The following is a 15,409-nucleotide window of genomic DNA, read 5'->3' as shown; positions in this document are numbered from 1 at the left end:
GGTTTATTGTTAATCCGGAATCGCGTCGCGCGGCTTATCGACATTGCCGAAAAGTACTCGTGTCAATTAGTCGCGCGATTACGCCCCGTCGCCACGCACAGGGAAGAGGGAGAGGGGCGTAATTGACTCGCGTCGGCGGAGGGTGCGAGGACGATTTCGCGGAAGTAAGGGTAAGTCGGTTGACGTGGAACGGTGAAGCAAGGGGTGGGAGGGAGGGTGTGCTGCGATGGGGTATATTGCGGATTTACAGACAGGGCGGCAGACTGCCGGGCGGCCAGCTAGGGGCACTAAATTATTTACCGTCTTGTCTATCCGTATGTTAGATACTTACCGACACGTGTTGCATGTCTATATAGATGTTTGTCTTTGCGATTCCCTTGTATCGGAAGCACCTACGGCACGGTCACGTACCACCGCAACCGAAGTTTATCATTACGAGGCTACGACAAATAAATAACGAGGCGTCGTCGTTGTCGACGTGGGGTCGAACTCGGCTTTCTCGGAAGAAACGTATCGATGGCATATATATGATACGTGGTGCAGCCACGAATAATAAGAGGCAACGATGGTCTATAATAGATACGGGATCTCCCACCAAGGGGAACCCGTGTCTGAATTTATGTAAGTCTATTCAAAAAGGATAAATTGGCGCGAAGCGTCGCGTCGTCGCCTCAAAGGATGCAAACTGGAAATTCTCGCGATAATAATAATTTTAATGTTTTAACGATTTCATATTTTAATATTTAATAGCAACATAATAATTTTAACGGAAACGCAAATACAACGATGATGTAGTTCGTACAATATAACTCTCTTTATTTTTTAGACGTAATTTTAACGCGTTGCTGTAATAAGAATTTCTACAATCAAAAACTTCCACACGTGTTTTTTAATTACAGAATTATTTTATGAAATTGTTACATACCATTGTGGCAGATAAACCGGAGTAACGTTTAATGAAGATATATCGGGCCGCTTTTACTTGTTAAAATATGTGTAACAAAATTATGGGAACGTCGAGATATTTGGTAAATAGTCGTATATTTTGCATGCAAACATCGCCGTACAACGTAACATGTAACATTTACAGTCCCTCTTCTATTTACAGATGTAAATATTTACATACCTTTGAGTACACCTGACAGAATAAAAGTACACAATATTTCCCATCTAACAAACAAGTACAAAAGTCTACTACGTATAAATATGCTTTAACATTGCATTTAGTTTCTGTTACGAGTGTTGTACGCGGGGACAATTACATAATGTTAATGTAATCCGTTTAATTGGTGTGTGTATCGCTGTTACAACTTCAAACGCGTTTTCTCCCTATTATCTAGAGCGAGTGTGTAACTCCATTAATTTTCGAATTGAATTTTATGCCGCTCGCGTTGTGTCAGCGTTCTACTGTACAATCATACGCAAAACACACGGGATACTAATTGATCGATCTGTGGAATTAATTATAGCCGAGGCCGTTCATCGCCGCCGTAATCGTTTAGTCCAACTTTTACGTGAATGTATGACGGCTTCCGCTTTAATCCGCCGCTCGTTCGGCTTCCTATCCTAATGGCCGACTCATTCTTAGGGCATCATTATCGAGGGTTAGGCTCGCCTCCTTGTCGATGAAATCTCGTCTTGCGTCTCAATCAATCCTATTATTGTTCGCCTTGTCAATTTGTCCCGCCATTTCTCCCGCGACGTTGTCGATCGTTTCGAGTTTTCTTGCTTGTCTGTTACCTAACTCAACGTTTACGTCAATGTGCCCGTTGCGTTCGGTGAAATTATCTAACACACACTCTCTCTCTCTCTCTCTCTCTCTCTCTCTCTCTCTCTCTCTCTCTCTCTCTCTTTCTTTCTCTCTCTCTCTCTCCCCCCTCTCTCCCGACACGTTATAAAGAGCTTTAAAGAGATGAAAACTCATATATCTTGAAATTATAATAATTATTTCATATTCCAGTTTTCGATGATTGTGCTTCTGTACATGTGGTAATTGTAAATATTACGAATTAATAATTATCAATGTAAATTTATTGCATTTTGCGAAACGGACAAATGTAATTTTAGGATTTACTTAGCGTGAACCGCGCGCGTACGAGGGGGATGGCTATTCAAAGGGATGTTCTAATTTTTCGCATCATTTTGTCGTCCAATCGATGAGATTAATCCGATGCCTCGTGTTTCATTCAAAACTTATTCGTGTTCTCCGTAATACGCGCGCATCGAACGTTGTTTCAAAATTCATGGATTATAATTTCACCGGCTTTAAGAACTGCATTTAATTCTGTTAAATATTCACGTGCGCTTATCGAACGCGATTTTGAAGCTTTGGTATTATCAACCAGACGAAAGTTTAGCCATCAGCATTGAAAATCAAAAAATATACGTCGGCCGAAAGATGCAATATTGTGCAGTTTCTGCATACTTTGTTATTCCATTTATTTGTCGTCGATTTCTAATCTTATTTTTGTGATAAAAATAATTATACAAATAATGTGTTTTTCAAGTTTTAATCAGCAAATTCCATTCTGTATATATTCATTTTTTAAAAGAATTTAATGAGTACCATTTTTAATACATTATGGTTATATTTGAGATGAAATAATTGCGTTATCGGTGTTCCATCATTATGGTTTATACATATATTAAGATGTTTACATAAATTTGTATAATACTTTCTTTTTACATAAAGCAGAATGAGATTTAACTTTGAAACTCGTATCAATTCGGGAAAAAGTGATGATTCTAAAAGAGAATATCTTCTTTAATTATCGTATTTCACTGCGCACTATTATCTCTGCTGTTATAGCATCTCTCTAACGTGCATTTTTATTTTTTATTTTTAGGTGAGTAGACGAGATTATGGCAGAGCTGTTATACGGGAACTCGTAAGTTGTAAGTAATAATGGATCGCAATTTGGGATATGGAAATGTTGTTAAGATGAATGAGAAATAACAAGGCGTAATAGGAAAGTAGCGGCCCTAATAAGGTTAATGCTTTCCCTTAAGTGATGGAGGTTGACTCGCCTCCGTTGCCGAGAGGAGATGCTGTATTTTGAAGTTAGTACTTCAATATATACTTTAGTAATTTAGATCTGCTATCAGAGATAATTATGTATTTGTTTTATGATAAAATCGAACACTGTAATATATACATTTTTATTGCACATAATATTTTTTTTTGTAAACCATTATTAAAAGACCTCATAAAATTGAACGTACGCTAAAATAGTTATCTTTCTTGCAAAAATTTCCTTTTTCGTAGTGTTCTCTTATCCAATTTTATACATTGTAATAATAACGTAAAAATAAATAATAAAAGTTAATTATTGAACTAATAACTAAAAGGGTCAGAAGCTCTATTCCATTGCTCGGGCAAAATTATTTTTCGTTGAAGTGCGGGGCCTTAAAGTTTGGCGCGGAAGGATCGTATATATTGAAAATGAACGAACGCGCTCTGACCCACATAAATTTTCGGTTACTACGGCATGTCGTCTGAAAAAATGCGCTGACTTTGCGTCTCGCCATTCTATCCCGCGAGGAGCCAAAACAAATGCATAGACTACGGGAAAGTTCCGGGCACCGAATGAAAATCACGACCGGAAGTGGTTATGCAATATTAATGACTTGTACCTACGTTGAGTATTCCTGTATAATTCGCTCATTTTGTACTCGTTTAATTAGAATTGATTTATTTTTATACATAAGAACGTAACGACTTAACTCTAATTTCCTTTTGCAACATTTATTTCGTCAATTTGTTGCAAATTGAAACCGATTACGAATGGGGCATTTTATCGAGAAAATATTGGCCATTAATTCATAAGAAAAATTCTTGACCCCGAAATACCTTTTCTCTCCGCTGGAAGTCACAACGTTGTGACTTCTCGTTGTCGAACTTACGGCGAGAAATCTTAATGCCGTAGGTCTTGGCACAATGTAATCTGAAACTCTTAACGAGGCGTAGAGGTAACGCCGAACGCGGTCGGAGGAATGCACGAGTATTTTCAAAATAAACCATCGAGTTGCCGCGAGAAAGTTTCTTAAGTTTGGATTAAAATTTGATTCCGCGATGAATTCGGGATGATTAGATATACTTGAGTTACATATATAAATATAATTTCGTTGATTGATGAAACCCAAGAGGATTGCTTGTGTGAGCGTGATTAAATTTTTACTTTCCTGGCTTTTAAACTATACGTAACAGTCACTTGAAAGAGCACAGTTAATTAAGGAACACAATATACGTTATTTAGAAAAAAAAGGAACAATTTTTTCAAGTTATTTTCTCAGCTTGCGTTTAAAGGTATTAGCGGTGTATGCCCACTTTCAAATTTCCTAATGCAGTTAATCCGTGTTCACGTTATAATACGACGGCTCGCCCTCGCCGCTTCCTCTAATTAGTGGTTCGTTTCTGGCGCACAGCATTGTTTGCTCCTAACTACGTTCGAGGCGCGCGAGATTATGGTCGGTCAGAGGACGGGGGTTAAGCGGACACAATGGAAGGACTCAAGAAGCAGATAAATAATAAACCCCCGTGCCGCACTCCTCTTTTTTTAGATTTTGGTCGTCTTCCGTTATGGTGGAAAACAATAAGTCTGAGAGAAAAGTCAGCGCGCGACAAGAGATTTGGAATGGTGATTTAAGCGCCCGGGAGAGAGATATAAGCATGTCTTATTAATTGCACCGAAAGGAATCTCGATTAAAGGGTTCGTTCATTCCCTTGCTGTTTTATATCCGTTAACGTGCCTGCACGTGCGACCGTGAGCGCGGACATTCCTCGGTTCTTTTGCTGAAAAGTCGTGGCTGTTCTACGGAGACAAGGCAATCATTGGTGCTGGAATTCCCGGGAAATCGTTGCGAGCGAAAAATTTATCGGCGATTTATTGTTAGCGGAAGATCTCGTAAATATACCTAAAAAGCGCGGTTTTTCACGAGGCGGGGAAAAAAGTATTGACACACGTACGCGCGCAATTTATTAGTGACATATGAAGATGTTTAATTAAATGTTTTGTCATTTCACAAATTCTGGTAAAAGTTCCTTCGGCAAACAACGGAAAAATTGTTGCTGCAGCCCGTTACTCCGGGGGAATGCCTTCGATCGCGTTCAGCGTTGCGGTACAATCATGACGTAAAAAGCCTTCCAGCAACAGTTCATCACGATATTGGAAAAAAAGTAATAACTGAAATACGCGAATGTCAGTACACCGCAAATGTTTTATTTATATACGTGGTGCTAATAAATATTGTAAAAACAACCGGTTCTTAGCGTCACTCGAGGTGTCTTCCCAATTTCCCGGAGCTAATTCGTTTTCTTCGCGCCAGTAAATAAATATTATAAAAATAAAATAAAAAATTAAGCGACTTGACACTGGCCAATTCTCATTTATTATAACTCACAACGTTTCAACGTTAGATATTATAATCAAGAGACACGGTAGTGTCTCGCGCCAAGTACACGCGAAGCGAGACCGCACCGTGACTCTTTTACGCGACGTGACGGGTTGCGAGTATACGAGATGTTGAGATCTCGATAACGAGTGAACGGATCAAGTTCTAAGTAGGCTTGATCGATAGCTTGGGGTCCAATTAGGGGGGGGGGGGTTTCCTCTTATAATATTCCGCTACGTGCCCTACGAGCGGAGATATTGCGACGCAAAGTCCAAATGTCAAAAAATTTTTTCAAGATACTTTCTACGTCAACCGCTCTCATTCATTATAACATACATGTAACAAACAGAGAACGTCACTTTCACTTTTTCGACACTGGCGGCTAGCGGCGTTAGTATTGCAGTGCAGTGCAGTGCAGACACTGCGTTCGTTTAGCGCGCTGTCAGTCAGTTCATCAGTTATAATCTATCTCGAGAGACACGGTAATACGCGCGGAGCGAGACCGACCGTGACTCTTGACTCTTTACGCGACGCGAAGATTAATTCAAGGTAATTGTTTTATTTAATTATCCTATTATCTTATTTTTTATATATTACTGTTATATATACTTGTACTATTTTATTTACTGTTTATACTACGTTTACGTGAGTGTTTATACATACAGGTTAATAACTTATTATATTATTTTTTATATTGGGTGCATTCAGCCGATACTCCGCTAGCCTAGCAATCGTGAGCAGTCGCTCGTTTTCGCTCGTTTCCTCTCCTTTTAATCCATTGGGTCAAAGGAGAGGAAACGAGCGAAAACGAGCGACTGCTCACGATTGCTAGGCTACGCGGAGTATCGGCTGAACGCACCCATTGACAGCAGGGAGCTGATACTGAGATCAAGGAGCCTGTTCACACGAGGCGTTTCTGCAGCGCGATTTGGCGCGATTGCGGCCGCGCGTTTTTGATTAATGTCTGCTTTGCATGTAATACAACGGAACTATTGCCAATCTCGCGTTTTTAGTCGTACGATTCTAGCGATTGTGGCGACGCGATTCAGAATCGCGCGACTCGACTGCTCCTGGAGCAGTCTAGCCGCGCGGCTCAGTTCACTCAATTGTATTTGAAGCAGTTTTAGTCGCTAATATTTTGGCAAGTTCTACTTTTTAATTAAATTATAACGTTCCACAACATGAATGATTTTATGCTGTGTGAATTGGTGAACAACTGTAAATGGTTATATATGATCCACAAGATAAAAATTATAAAATTTTTTGAAATTCTTCTGTCTCTCTAGCAATAAGCAAATCATTTGGAGCACTTCTATAGCTTTCACAAAATAATAATATTAATGTAATTTTTTCCTCTTTTTTTTCTTTAATAGCATGAAGAAACATTAAAATTTTTTCCTCCATGTTTCATAGAAGACTGCACATAGAAAAATAATCATTCTATAATGACTTTATGGTAGATTTTGAATATTGTTTGAATATTGTTTTGAATTTAATGCTTATAATGACTTTATTGTAGATTTGCAGATTAATAAGTATTTGATAAGGTTATGTATCCGGAAATCTACCATAAAAAGTCGTTGTAAGTATTACATTTACTCAAAACAAGATTCTGGCTTTTCAAAAACTTGTGTCAAGATATTTAAAAACTATTAATAAGAAAATATTCACCGTTATAAGAAAACTTACTTCAAAGAAATAAAATATTCCTTTCCTTAGCTGTAGAATAATTATTTTTCTCTGTGAAATCGCGCGACTCTCATCGCGCTTTTGACAACAGTATGCGCGACTGCTGTCGCGCGATTAGTGCCGCGCGGCTGCAATCGCGCGGCTTGAGCGTCAAAAATCGCGGTATTGACACTCGACCTTTAGGTGCAACAACGCGCGCATACGCGCGTACGCGAAACGGCAATAACACCGTAATCGTGCCGGCGATATACTGAATTGAATTGCTTCGTGCTTATCTGGAGATTTCGTATCCCTACATCGTGTTACCACCGCTGCCGGAAAAGAAGATTCTCTACACTTGGCAGAAAGTGACGACTGACACGTTTGATCCCGACTTCGTTGATCGCAGAAGAGCTGGACTCGAGGTACGTTTCCGATTTGCAATTATTAACAGTATCGTGCGATGAATGTTGTACCCAATTACTTATAACCTCAAATGAAGTTGTGCACGTTGCTAGTATTTTGATTATACAATACATTTTTACTTTGTAGAGGTATTATATATTGACAGCAGAGAGCTGATACCGAGGAGATCAAGGAAGCCTGTTCACAGGTATATATTGACGGCAGGGAGCTGATGCCGAGGAGATCAATCCCGTTTACGCGCGAAGGAATTATCGTAAGTTATTTTATTATCGGTTCAACTTATTTTTTATTCTTTTCCAGTTTTAAGAGTTAGAAAAAGATAAAAATGTTCTCTTTTCATTTCATATATACATTTTTTTACATGTCCTCCTCTCTTTTATTCACTGCTATCTGTTGTACTTCGAAATCACTTATCTCTCTTATCTTCCTTCTTTTTACGTCTCCCTTTTCTTTGATGTTACTTAAAAAAATTTGTAATTTTTCCAGTTTTATTGTTAGTAGAATATGCTTCTCAAATTTGACAATTTATTTCTAAAACATTCCGTATTATATTATGCACTATATAAATTAAACTATGTATAATATATATAAACTAATTATATGTATGTTTGTGAATTATAGCAATTAGATAAAAAACTAAAGTTTCGTCATATCTGAAAAATGGCACCACCGAAGATATTACTCGGACAAAATCGACAAAACAGCACTGCAACTTTGAGGAAAGGAATAACGACCAGAAGTCAAAATTATTTACAGAGCAATGTATTACAACAACCTAATGTTGATAGAGAAATTTGCGCCAAGCGAAAAGTGGAAGTTTCGCCGTTTAAAGAAAAAACGCATAAAAGATACGTTTTTGCAAACATCACTAATGTATGTGTACTCTCTACACAATTATTATATCAAAATTTAAATGTATATTTTCAGCTCGATTTTATGTCGACGTCCATTCTTTCTTCATAAAAATCAAACCACTATTTCAATTTATCCCAAACACAGGATTGTAATATTTACATTATGTGCATGTACCGTCGGTCACACGGAATGCAAGAGAAAATCCGCCGTTAAATTGAGCGAACATTCACAAATCCTGATACCCACAAGTAATTTCTTACAATCTTCTTATGATCCTGATTATCTCATAATTTGTATTTTTGTACGTGTATTTTATGCTTTGATAGAAGGAACGTGAAAAAGAGCAGGAAAAGATAAGAGCACTAGCGGCGAAGCAGACAGAAAAGAACAAACAGAAGAAACGATTCAAGCTTTATCTTTTAATCTGGACGAAGACGAAGATGAAGCTATCTGATGTCTTCTAACGAAGACAATGCCGAAAAATCCCCACAGTCAGAAAATGTGCAATCTGATGACCCTGCGATTAAGAAGATTTAGAAAAATCCAGATGTAGATACATGTTTTTTGCTAGTAGGGAAAGGGACGAGGGGGAAAATAAACTTAGGGAAGAATTGAGACAAGAATGGGCTAGAAAGCAGAACGCGTTGAAGGAAGAAGAAATTGAGATCACATTCAGTTATTGGGATGGATCTGACCATCGTCGGAGTGTTATAATGAAGAAAGGTGAATGTCTCAGTGGTTTAGAGAACGTTTAAGTTATTAAAATACTCCAGTGTCACTTTTGGAGTAACATTGGCATGATATATAATGTTCTTCAGAGATGTTTAGAAGTTCTGAGGCGTGAATTCAGCGAGCTTAAAACAGTAATGGCAGATCAGTTAATGTATGTCAAGGAGAATCTTATATTACCGCACCATTATACGTTTTACTGCAACTATAACTGATTTTATTGTAACTAAGGTAAATATACTAAATGATAAAACTTATGAAGCAATATCACAATGTTGGCATGTTATTTTAATGTATGTAATATTGCGATTAGGCACGAGGAAAGAGCGGGCCTCTGTTCACATTTGACGTTTACGATGATATTCGTATTATGCACGATGCTTCTGTCGAAACCGAGGGATCACATGTCGGAAAAGTTTTACTTAGGTATTTATTATTAAAAGAATACTTTGTATAATTCTCTTTTATGTTATTTTTTTATTTTTCTTATTAGATCATGGTACGAGAGGAACAAACACATTTTTCCAGCGAGTAGATGGGAACTTTTTGATCCAACGAAAAGTTACGACAAGTAATACAGTGTCGGATAAAAATAGGAAGAAAGCTAAAATCTGATCTTAGATTCAACGAATTGTCCAATTTAGTTTAAAAGATTCAGATTCAAGGACTGTAAATATTATAACCAGATAAATAACTTTGTTTCATCGTACAATTGATTCATTATAAAACAGCTGATTATATATATATATTATAATCTATTTTATAATGAATACATATTAGCTACATTGTATTTTTAAGGACTGTGATTTTAATTCATTTAGTTATGTGATAATATTTATTTAATTCATTTACTCGATTATATGTAGCTCTACTAAATAGTTAAGTTTTCGCAAACATTTGGAGGGAAAATAAAAATACATGAATAGTTTAATGACTTGAATATAATAATTACAATATGAAAATACAAAACCATACTTTAATTCATTCCGATAACAATCAGAAACAGTATTAAAATATTAATCCATGATCAGATCCTCTAACAGAAATCTATTTACAAATATTAGATGTATCATCTCTTGTCATTTCTTGAAGATAACTGTACAAAAATACATATATATATATACAATTATATCGATTATAATCACGTATTAATATTTGATACAAGTTGGATCCATGTATGTAATATTTTCGGGAAAATGGTCCATTATAATAAACTTTTTCTTAGTCGATCTGTTCAAGCAGTCAAGGAATCCGAACCAATAAATAACTAGTCCAGACCCGAATCTGTTCCAGTAGTTTCCAGTTTCGCATCGTTTTATATTCTTCATGTGTTTTTAATACATAAATTATTATTTATTTGAAAATTATTAATTAGTGGATAAGGAATAATCACATTGTCAGGTAAATTTTTTATTTTAAAAAGAATAATTGGTTTAATATAAATAATTTAATTATTGCAGATAAACATGATTTAAAAAACATGTTAATGTTATATATATGTATATATACGATATATATGTGTATTTATATCCACTTAATATAGAGAAAAAATTGCAACAATAACATTAAATATAATAAATACGTATTTAATCAATACATATCTCACTTGAGACGGACTAGATTATGGTTGAAACGTTGTGAGTTCCTTTTTTTTCTAAAAAAAGGCATGTTAAATCGATACTCGCATCTCTCGAAGTCTTCTCGAAAGTCTCGAATTGCTTTGTTGGCTCTTTTCCGCGATGCTGATTGATTGTGTTGCTGCGCTAACTTCGTGAGCGGCTGTCATAGCATATTTTGACAGTTGTGTGTAATATTAAAGCTAAATAGCGCGCGCGAAGCGCGCGTCTGTGATGTCTAGTATAATAAATGAGAGATGGCCAGTCGGGTCGCTTAATTTTTTATTTTATTTCTAGTTCGTTTTCATCGATACATTTCGATTAATTTACACGCTAATTATTTGTTTACCGTAGAAAAAACAGCGTAACGAGCGGGAGCCGCTCCCGGACGCATTTTTTTCTCTTCTTTTTAAACGCCCCGTGCCGGGGCTTCCGCGGTAATAAATACATTCAAAATCCCGCGATAACGGGGTATATCGGCGTGCAAATTGACACTTTCGCGTAACGACCGCGTGTTTGTTGCATCGCGTCGCGGCCGATTTTCCGCGGGGTTTTTCATAACGACCATTAAATTGCATTACCGGGCAAAATATCATTTCTCCGCGGCAGAAATTTCGAGATTAAAGCAGAACGTTCCTGCGGCCAGAAATTAGATTCTCTCACGGCGATTGTTTCCCGCAGGCCGTTACGTAGCCGAGATAAGTATCTCTCCGACCCCTAAACTCCCTATTCGCGCGCGGTGACTCTCGAGTACCGCAATAATACATACTCCTCGCATTCTAACATTTGTTATCCGCAATGATCGCGCTAAGAATGACTTTTTAACGTCATTTTACGTGCGTGTTTCATTAACGTGCGACGTAAGACACATCACCCTGTATGACGTTGGGGCGGAAACTAACGGTATACGAGGATGACCCGGCGCGAATCGCGCTCATATAACGCGTCTTCGTAACAACGTTACCGCAGGGATAACAAAATAATTCTCTCGCAGATAGTCCATTCCCTTTATGACGAGCGAGCCTTCGAAAAAGAAAACGGAATTACTATACCGCCACGGGGCAGTTTCGCCCACTTTCATCATATATATGCCCCTCTACACGTATCGTTACACCGTGTAATAATAACCGCGTAAAAATAATATGGATTTCCCGGAGCAAGACCGAGCCGCGCGGCAATAAAACATCGCCGCATTAGGGTTGCGAGGTGTAAACTCCTCGTTCGAGCGGCCCGCGCGTGGAAAATGGCCTGTAGGATCTCGTCGAGGGATTTCAAGGGGGGTGGCGGAGAACCGGTGGCGAAGGGGGCTCACGGTGCCGGGAGGGAAACGTCGGCAGCGACGACGGTGGGTTTCGAGCGGACGTTGAAGAAGGGGGCGCGGAGGTTAATGGGCGTACATAACGAGGGCCTACATTATGCAAATAGCCGTGGATGGCCACCAGCCGTCGACTTATATCTTATCACTTTGACTGCCCGGTCATTCATATGAATATCGCACCCCTGAGAGCGAGAGAAAGAGAGCGCATCGAGCATTAGGAATGGTTTTAGGTGCGAAGGGAAAGGGGGAGAGAAACGGTTTCCTCCTCCTAATCCTATTTTTCTCCGACATAATCGGGGGCTGTTCCGCGCGCGCGTGCGGACTCGGCGGGGAAAATTACGCCTCGGGCTATACCGACGAGACGGTTTTTACATAACAATTTTACACGGGTCCCTACAGCGAGAGCGCTGTACGAAAACTTTAGATGGAAGAGGTGAAGAAAATGGTAACGCGCGCGCGCGCGCGCGCGAGTCATCGTTCCGCGTGAATTTCGATTCAGCCGACAAAATCGGCGCTGTATCACGCGAAATATGCCTCGCGGATAGCAGCGGAACAACGTTCATGTTTAGTCAATATTCGGCGACGCTCTGGACAAAGCAAGCGCGCGCCGGTAAGTTTTACTGCACAAACGTGACGAAATTCGAGTTTGCGTGTGATTTCGCGAGGGCAAACTAGGGGGTTCGGGCTGTCTTGCATGTTTCGATGCGGGGGTAGTAAGCGCAAAGATTTTTTGACCGAGGACCGATATTTCTGCATGCAACACCGACTTTGATAGTATATCGCATCGACACAGCGATATTCGCCAGCGTTAAATTATACGTATACACGCGACAAAGAACAAGTCTGAACGATGTTTGGATCGTTCTAACTTTCTTCTCCTCTTCTCCCTCGAAGATTATGAATTCACCGTGGTCTCGAGATTTCACGATCTTTGTGTATCTTTTCAACACCCCTATTTCGCATATTACAGTGTGCTTCAGTACAATCGTGTGAGCTCCGATATTATTATTATTTAGCTTTAAATAATCAGATTACGCTCTTTAACAATACTGGAACTGGGGCGCACATGTGCACGCGGTGTGTGCAAATAATTGCTCTTTCATGTGAAGTTGGCATACAAGTGAAAAGGTTTAAGTATGGTTATTAATGCATGGAGAAGGAAACAGAGACACACCGCGCGTTGCGTGTCTTTGTTTCTGCTTTTGAGGCGAGCCTCGCAAAGGACGTGATGACATATTCAAAGTGGAAACCAACAGAGACGTTATTTCCTCCTTTTATCTTTGCAGAAAACGCCGTGCAGACGTCAACACTCGCGACGTTGGCGCTCGTAGTACTCGGTGTCACGACCCAATACCGCGATCGGGCGAGATTTTCCCTGTATACCAATGAATTTCGAAGCGTTCCTATCCCCGCGTTTAATCCTCTCACGAGCTAACAGGGGTTAACACCTCATTTGTATCAACCGGATTCGCGCGATACCGCATCAGATCGCGCGCACCTTACACGCGGATCGCGCTTTGTCACGGCACGCAAACGGCGCGCGAGCCCTTGCGTCGCCCCTTATCGAGCCTTTTGGTCCGCGATAGCCGCCGCGCCGACTGCGACGAATTACCGTCGAAAGTCGAAACGATATTAAGTCTCGTGTAACTCGCGGCCGCTTCGAAGGAATGTCCGAGTCCCGACTTTCCATCGCCGCGCGCACGAGTTGTTTCCGATCTATTTGATTTGCGGCGAGCGGAACGTGCGCGATTTTACACAGGATGCATATGTACGAAAGTTTCTTGTAGGTATGATAAAAATTTACATAGTTCTTAACTGGATAGATATGGAATTAGTTTGTGCATTATATTAAGAATTATTTTTGTACACGTGTAAGATAAGTCTGTTATCACATCATTTTTCATAATTCTGACGCGAAAATTTAGACACGAAATAACGCGAGCGAAGTAAGATAAATATATATATATATATATATATATATATATATATATATATATATATCGAAATTTCTTGCAGGCAAAGTAAATGCGGATAAAATAACGTACCAGTTACGACAATGACTCACGGTTTAAGTTGTAAAGTAAATTCCGCGACATGAAACGTTGCGTAATAAGCGCCGCGTGATACGCTTTGCTAATTTTATAGAACAAAATATATCGCGGGAGAAAATTCTGATACGCGAGTATATATACGCTTGTTATTATTCATCTTAATTGAAACACGAATTAAATTCAACATCTTCACGCGCGGATCCGTTTTCATCATAAATTTAAAGTGAAGTTTAGTAGGTAATATCCTCCTCTTTTCGCTCTTAGCTTGGTTGACCTGGGCGGAAGTTTGACGAGTCCAAAGTGTGCGTGAGGAGCGCGAGCGTATATCTACCTTTAGTCCAGATTATTCTGGATACAGCAAACTGAATTTTCAAGGGAGGAAACCACCTGTTAAAACTCGTTACCTCGCACGAGGTCGGAAGAGGAGGTACCTATCTGGTTTCAAACTGGCAAAAAGGAAGTGCAGTCGGATTTCTTCGCGAAATCCCGCCCTCACAGCGAATACTCAGCGCGTCTCTTGATAAATTCAATCGCAATGTCCCTTTGACTTACACCGGGGATATCTGTCGAGGAGTTGAGATATTATCCCTTTGACCGCGTTTTCCCCGGCGATGGAGAAAAGTCTCGACCCCGACGGAAGGTTAGTGCCGGTTGAACGGCCCCCACGGCGGCCGACGCGGACGTGGGCACCTACGATTATAATGTATTGCAATATGATATTATGCAGCACTCATGAGTATGACAGGGTATTATCCTCACGCAGCGCAAGATTTCCATATTGCGGGGTAACATGGTATTACGCGAAATCGGCCGCATAATTGCGAATTTACCATTAAACATCGCTGACCACCGTGCTGTGAATATAAATGCGCGTTGCGCGTCTCAATACCAAGACTTTTCTCAATCAAGCGGGATTAAATTAAAATCTCGCCGCGCCTCATATATTAGATATATAGTATGCAATAAATAAAATGATTAGCTATATAATGCAAAAGGGGATAGGGGATATACATTTTCAGGTATAAAATATGCATTGTTACTTGTATCGCCGCTTATATCGATTTCGATTAATCGCGTTGAAACTTTAACGCGGCGGATATTGCTGCTGTTCTCGATCAATAAATCTGCAAAATATTTTCAGTGCATCGCATAATACCATCCCATTTATGCCACATTAATAATAATTATTCGAATAATGTTGTTAATAATTTAATACGCAAACCAGAAATTAACAATGCGTACGCGGATTAGAATATTAAATGATATAACTTTTGGCTAATTCAAAATTCATATCGTTAATTTTATCAAATTTACTCTGTTTTTCGTTTTCATTCGAATCGGACACGGTAAGTATA

The 15,409-nt window shown here is 39.2% G+C and overlaps 1 protein-coding gene and 1 pseudogene across 2 annotated transcripts in view; both read left to right on the top strand.

The window, feature by feature from the left end:
• LOC143907459 (neurotrimin) overlaps positions 1–15,409 on the top strand; it is a 186,083-nt gene that overhangs the window by 66,140 nt on the left and 104,534 nt on the right. The gene's annotated exons all lie outside the window — the stretch shown is intronic.
• On the top strand, positions 9,138–9,785 carry LOC143907463 (protein FAM50 homolog pseudogene; annotated as a pseudogene). The gene is made up of 3 exons (XR_013259859.1): positions 9,138–9,300; positions 9,383–9,495; positions 9,563–9,785. The product of XR_013259859.1 is annotated as a protein FAM50 homolog pseudogene (transcript).

This window comes from Temnothorax americanus, unplaced genomic scaffold, assembly GCF_048541705.1.
Source record: "Temnothorax americanus isolate GAGA-0224 unplaced genomic scaffold, ASM4854170v1 Scaffold81, whole genome shotgun sequence".
Taxonomy (NCBI): Eukaryota; Metazoa; Arthropoda; class Insecta; order Hymenoptera; family Formicidae; genus Temnothorax; species Temnothorax americanus.
This window is presented reverse-complemented; position numbering and strand designations above follow the sequence as displayed.